At 51.5% G+C, this 6,758-nt stretch overlaps 1 pseudogene; it reads right to left on the reverse strand.

Moving 5' to 3' along the window:
- Positions 1 to 311: 311 nt before the first annotated feature.
- On the reverse strand, positions 312 to 4,115 carry LOC125294614 (annotated as a pseudogene).
- Between the last annotated feature and the right edge of the window lie 2,643 nt (positions 4,116 to 6,758).

Raw genomic sequence — 6,758 nt, forward strand, 5'->3', positions numbered from 1 at the left:
GGGGCCTTCAAACACCTGCCTGGACGTAGACGGTTTGCACCTTTTAAAAATTGTGACACCACACAGTGTTTCCCGACAGACAGGCCCCCTTATCAAATCATGAAATGCAGAGATCACGGCTGCATAAACCCTTAGGGTGCTGGCTGCCCTCCCAGTGTCCAAGAGAGACTGGAGGAACTGGAGTACCATTTCCACTGGGCAGGTCTTTGGGTCAAGACCCCTGTCTTCACACCATAGAATAACCCCCATTTCTGCTGGTAATTTGCCCGAGTGGAGGGTGCCATTACTTATGGTCTCCAACACAGCCTCACTCAGCCTTTGAGGCAAGGGCTGAGGAGGGGCCAGGCCCACAGCTGCAGGACAGCCGGCCTGGGGTGCTTAATTCGACCCCCCACTTGTGAGAGAAGGTCTGCCCTGACTGGCAGAGGCCAGGGTTGGCCATGAACAAGGCGTAGGAGAGCCGGGAACCAATGTCTCGCTGGCCAACGTGGAGCCACTAACAGCACTCGGTAGGAGCCCTAGCGTATTCTCTCCAGTACCAGTGGAATCAAGGGTATTGAAGAGAAAGCGTACAATATTCTTCCCGGCCACTCGTGAGACAGTGCATCCAGCCCCAGCGGGCCGCACAGATAGCTCAGGGAGAACCACATTCGGCAGTGGGTCGTCTCCCTCGATGCAAAGAGATCCACCTGAGCTACGCGAAAGCACAAACTTGTGACACAAACCCACAAACTTGCGACCACCTCTGCATGCAGCCTCCAGTCCAGGGTCCAGACCTGGAGAGGAGATCCGCTGCTTGGTTCAGCACACCAAGAATATAAATTGCTCTTAACGAGGCCAGGCGTGGGAATACCCAAAGGAGGAGTCCCTGGGCAGCCTTGAGGTAACACTGAGATCTTGTGCCCCCCTGGTGATTGACGTGATAGACGGCTGAGCAATTGTCCGTACGTACTAGCACATGCTTGCCCTCTATAAAGGGAAGAAGTGCTTTCAGGCCAAGGTGTATTGCTTTGAGCTCCAGGACATAGTATAGTATAGTATATATACTTTTTTGATCCCGTGAGGGAAATTTGGTCTCTGCATTTAACCCAATCGGTGAATTAGTGAAACACAAACAGCACACAGTGAACACACAGTGAGGTGAAGCACACACTAATCCCGGCGCAGTGAGCTGCCTGCTACAACGGCAGCGCTCGGGGAGCAGTGAGGGGTTAGGTGCCTTGCTCAAGGGCACTTCAGCCGCGGCCTACTGGTCGGGGCTCGAACCGGCAACCCTCCGGTTACAAGTCCAGAGTGCTAACCAGTGGGCCACGGCTGCCCCCAAACATTGATGGGACAGGACATTGATGTGTTCTCTGTCACACGGGTGTTCCCAACGGCCTCTCACCATCCGACCCTCCCAGACTGCTCCCCAGCCCGTCTGGGAGGCATCTGTGGACACTAGTGTCCGCCTGGAAGGTACTCTGCCCAGAGGAACTCCCTGTGTCAACCAGCTGACGTCCCGCCAGGGTAGCAAGGCTTGCAAACATAACTGGGTCACCCTGAGCTTTCTGTGCCTGTGCCTTCGCCTTCATGGGTAAAGGCCGAAAGCATTCAGCCAACACTGCAATGGTCGGGCCCTTAGAAGGCCCAGTGGGACCACCATTGCCGCAGCAGATTAACCCCAACATCCTCTGAAAGTAAACCAGCTCTATACGCTTGTTCTGGCGAAAGGCACGGAGGGTCGCCTGGATCCCGGCTACTCTCTGAGGGGAGAGAGATGCCCTCATCGTGAGAGAGTTCAGGTAGAGTCCCAAAAAGGACATTCTCTGCCTTGGATTCAGGTCGCTCTTTTTCAAGTTGACCTGGAAGCCGAGAGACTGAATGTGGGACAGTACTGACTCTGTATCCGCCACCACCTGCTGACGGGATGGGGCACAGACGAGCCAGACTTCGAGGTAGGGCATAATCCTCAAACCCCTGCTCTGAAGGGGTGCCAAGGCAGCCACTACTACCCTGGTGAACACCCTCGGGGACAGGGAGAGGCCTAATGGAAGGACCTGAAATTGATAGGCTTGTCCCTGAAAGGCGAAACAGAGTAACGGCTGATGCTCCCGACAAATTGTAACGTGGAAGTATGCATCTTTTAAATCGATCGTAGTGAACCACTCACCCGGCTCTATTGACTCTAGGATGTGCCTTGTCTGGAGCATTTTGAAGGTCAGGGTTTTCAAGTGCGTGTTCAAGCGGTTTGGGGACCAGGAAATATATTGAATAAAAGCCAGCTTGCCATTCGCTGGTGCTTACCTTTGTTATGGCGCCTTTCTGCAGCAGTGTCGCCACTTCGTCTGCTAAAATGTTTGCCTGGACTGGGTCCTTGACTGCGGTCGGATGGAACCCTGAAAAGGGTGGAGGTCGCCGCCAAAACTGGAGTCTGTAACCCCTTAAAATTGTGTCCAAGACCCAAGGGTCTGATGTCTCCCTCTCCCAGGCATCCAGGCGTAGCTGCGAGCGAACCTCTGCAGCTGACCCCCGTATCCTACTTACGGCCCCCACGCGTCCTTGGACCCCTGGAGGGGGCGCCCGCGTTGGGCCGTCCTAGTTGCTACTGACTGAGGTAGACGTTCCCCCTGATAGTGCCCAGACCAGGCCGGCACTTGCCTGTTGAGACCCTGGCGTGTGTTACCCGACCAGGGTTCTGGACATCTCCAGACATGTGTATGTGTATGCTGCCTACTTGCCGCTCTAACCGCGGGTGGATAAAATGCCCTCTTTACACCCTCGCAAGCATGAACAACCTCTTGAGCTTTCACCAGCACGGACTGTGAGTCGGGATGGAACACCTTGGCCGGCTGTACTGGCATATTTATGAGCTCTCTCCTGACACCCTCAGGGAGGGCAGTCTGGGACAGCCAGACCTGCCTGCGAGCTAACGTTGCCGATGACATGGCAGAGCCCACGTCACGCGTCATCTGGGCAAGGGCAAACAGGGCCGCATCCATCAGGTCCTTGGTGTCCTGATCATCTGCGGCAACAGTCTTCCTGACAGCGGCTAAAAGAACCGCCAATGCATTCCCTGACCGAGCAGCACGGGCAGATGCATTATAGGCCTTACAAACAAGGCGGTCAGTCCTGTCACACACCCTCTGAGGGCAGTGTGGGTCTGCAGTCAGCTTTGGTGGACCAAGAGAAGTCAGGGCAGCCATCTCCCTTTCTACAGGCAGCATATCCCCCAACCCGGTCTCCGGTGGGTATGACGCCCTAGCCAGCTTCCTGCAACCTGCATTAAACTGACCAGGTTTGCTCGGCACATGCCAGTCCTTTCTCAACATCTGGCAGAAATCATCCGCCGCAGGGAGGGACACCGTGGGTCGGGACTGGACGATACCAGCCCAGACCCCACCAGCTGGGCTAGCACCCTGTACCGGAATTGTGAGCCCCACAATTTTAGCGGCAGAGAGAACCTTCTCAACCAGATCCATTGCCCCGGCGTCATCTGTGCCATCACCTCCTGATGTTGAATCCCCTGGGCAGGAGGAAGCACCACTGCGCCCACCTTCAGGGTTCCCCTGGTCTTGCCCAGTCCCCAGGAGGGAGCCTTGAGCATACAGCGAAATGACATCAGGATGCCTTTGCTCCTGAAAAGAAGGCAGGTGACCAGGTGAGGTCTCTGCCGAGCCGACGGCCTCGGCCTGCCGAGGGTGGGCCTGGAAGCTGTTCACCTGGTCTGTCAAGCCACGAACGGCTGCCAGAAGCTGGGTGTACATGCTCTCCTCCTCTACAGAATCCTGCACAGGAGAATTTGGAGGGAGCGCGGAGGAGTCGACAGCGTCTGCGGTTCTCCTCCTCTTGTGCTTATGAGGCTTATGGGACGACTTGTGTCTCCTTTTCGAGGACTTGCCCTCTGGTTCATAGGACTGCCCTCCTTGAGTGGAAGAGGAGTCCGTCCGTGACACAAGTGCTGCCTGCAGGCCAGCCCTACGAGCCCTCTCCTCGAGAGGCAAGTCAAGTGCGGCGGGGCATGGGTTCTTGACATCTCCCAAGAGATGAGCCCTGCCTAAACACCCAAGGCACTCCCGGTGGCCATCACATAAGTCCATGGCCGCGCCGCAAAAGACGCACATATGGGACGCCATCTCAGCAATCAGGACACTCACGCCTCAGTATGCTGTAAGTGTATACAGCAATAGCAGCCCCAACAACTGTTTACCCTGCTCACTGCGAACAGTAGCCAACGGAATCAAGACAGTTGCTGCTGAGCTATGTGGAACAGACACCACACTGATCAATGGCCCAGCCTGCTGCGAACAGCCGCCAAGGGACCAGTAAATGTAGCTTTACTACGTACAGTAAGCGTATCATACCCTTTCTTTTTTTTGTCCGGCCTACTGCGTACAGTGGCCAACGGACTGAAGTTTGCGTTTATTTACTTTATATATTTATTTATTTATTTATTTATATTTTACTTTTTTTCGCTACAGTCAATCAATAGAAAAATACCTAGGCTCTGTGTAACCAATTAAATTGTATACCTACACTAATAACAAGGCTTACTGCTTTACCATAATAAACAAAGTTATAACTTCACCGACAGACCCAGCCCAGTTTACGCGACTGTGGGTGGGGTTCTTTACGGTGGAACAGAAATTACTGACTGCACCCGGCAGCCATGCACATTGGAGTTATCTTAATAAACAAGTAACTACTTTCACAAACCCGGCACAATTCACACGAACGTGGGTGGGGGTTATACAAGGCGGAACAGAAATTAACGACCGCACCTGGCAGCCATGCACATTGGAATTATCTTAAATAAACAAATTCAATATCTCACGCAAAAACCCGGCACATTTCACGCAAACGTGGGTGGGGGTTATACAAGGCGGAACAGAAATTAACGACCGCACCTGGCAGCCATGCACATTGGAATTATCTTAAATATACAAATTCAATACCTGACGCACAAACCCAGCACAATTCACACGAACGTGGATGGGGGTTATACAAGGCGGAACAGAAATGAACGACCGCACCTGGCAGCCATGCTCATAGGAATTATCTTAATAACCAAATTAAATATCTCATGCACAAACCCGGCATGAACGTGGGTGGGGGTTATAGATAGATAGATAGATAGATAAATAGATACTTTATTGATCCCCAAGGGGAAATTCAAGACTTTCAAGAAATTGAATTCAAGAATTCAATTCAAAATTCCAGCACAATTCACAAAGACGTGTGTGGGGGCTTTTACGGCGCACCCCGACTGCTGCTGCAGAGGGGAGTCAGCCTATTACTTCAGCCTTGTGTTTTTAGTGTTTAACTTCAGAGCCTATGATATCAATATACAAAGCATTCAAAACAGGGTAGAAACGTTTCGTCTTACCGTGCTTCGCGCTCGTTCACCAGTACTTTTCTCCTGCACACACAAACAAGGTTGGTTAACCAGGGAAAAATAGTGAAAAACTTTAACGGGAAAACTTGAAACAATCCTCAGGGGCTTAAAGTGCCTGCACGATTTAACATGACGGATTGAAGATCTCCCAAGTTTCAAACTTACCGGGTCTCACGAAAACCGAAGCGAGAAGGCAAAAGAGGAAGAGCCATGTCCTGGCATCCGCTTTATGCAGCAGGACCTGCCTCCAGTCAGTCACATGTGACAATTTTGATATAAGGGTCTTGTGACAGGTAGCTGAGTGGCATCATTCGTAGTAAGACCGTGGTGACGGTCAGAGAAAGGTCGAAATAGATCTATATATCTTGTTAGAAAGTTGCAGCCGTGACGACAGGGAAAGTGCAGTTGTGTTGAACCTGCGCGATTCAGCCCTGCACACGCCCGGACTCGAACCTGCGAACAGCAGCACCTCGGATCGGGAGGCGAGCGCGCTAACAATTGAGCCAATAGCCCAGGCTACAGGATCACATGCCAGCAGTACTCTTGAGGCGTCGGGGAGTGAGGTTTACCAACGTTCCACAAGCACAGCTAAGTTAGCTGGCATTCGTTACACTCACCCCCCTAAACCTCACTCCCGATTCGGGTCACGGCACCAATGTAACCTGCGTTGTGTTGAACCTGCGCGATTCCGCCCTGCACACGCCCGGACTCGAACCCGCGAACAGCAGCACCTCGGATCAGGAGGCGAGCGCGCTAACAATTGAGCCAATAGCCCAGGCTATAGAGTGTCCCAGTGACTTCCGTTTTACTTCCGCTATAAGGGACCTGTCTTTCAAAAAAATATGAACGGGAGTTAATGGAGAGATAACAATAATTTTTTGGTCCAGTTTGAATTGTGCCACGAATTTCACATATGATGTGTGTGAATTTAAAAGATAATTTTTCACATCAAGAAAGTACTGTTGTTCGATAGACTTCAAAAGTTATGTTGGTTTTGTGCGAATCCACTCAGTGGACTACATCTCTCATCTCGAACGATGTACGTCACCAACGTAATGAAACGATAAGATTAGCATGCTAGCTGTTATGCTAGTTAACGGTTGCATCTTGCTGCCTGCTATGTCACTTAACAGTATCTAATGTACAGTCTATGGACGAATACAACTTACCTGATTTGTTTAATCCTCTGACTCATGGTATTTTCATCGGCAAGGAAAGCCCAATTAAGATCTCTTGTACAATCTAGTGTGGCTGTGAATGAGCTAACGTCACTAGCGCGACTGATGGGTTTGTAGTCGTTGGAATTACGATCTTTCACAATGTTGTAATTCAATAGTTACGAAACAAACTGCAAATGTCTTTACATGAAAAATTGTCTTTAAAA

Source organism: Alosa alosa, chromosome 5, assembly GCF_017589495.1.
Source record: "Alosa alosa isolate M-15738 ecotype Scorff River chromosome 5, AALO_Geno_1.1, whole genome shotgun sequence".
NCBI classification, from domain to species: Eukaryota; Metazoa; Chordata; class Actinopteri; order Clupeiformes; family Clupeidae; genus Alosa; species Alosa alosa.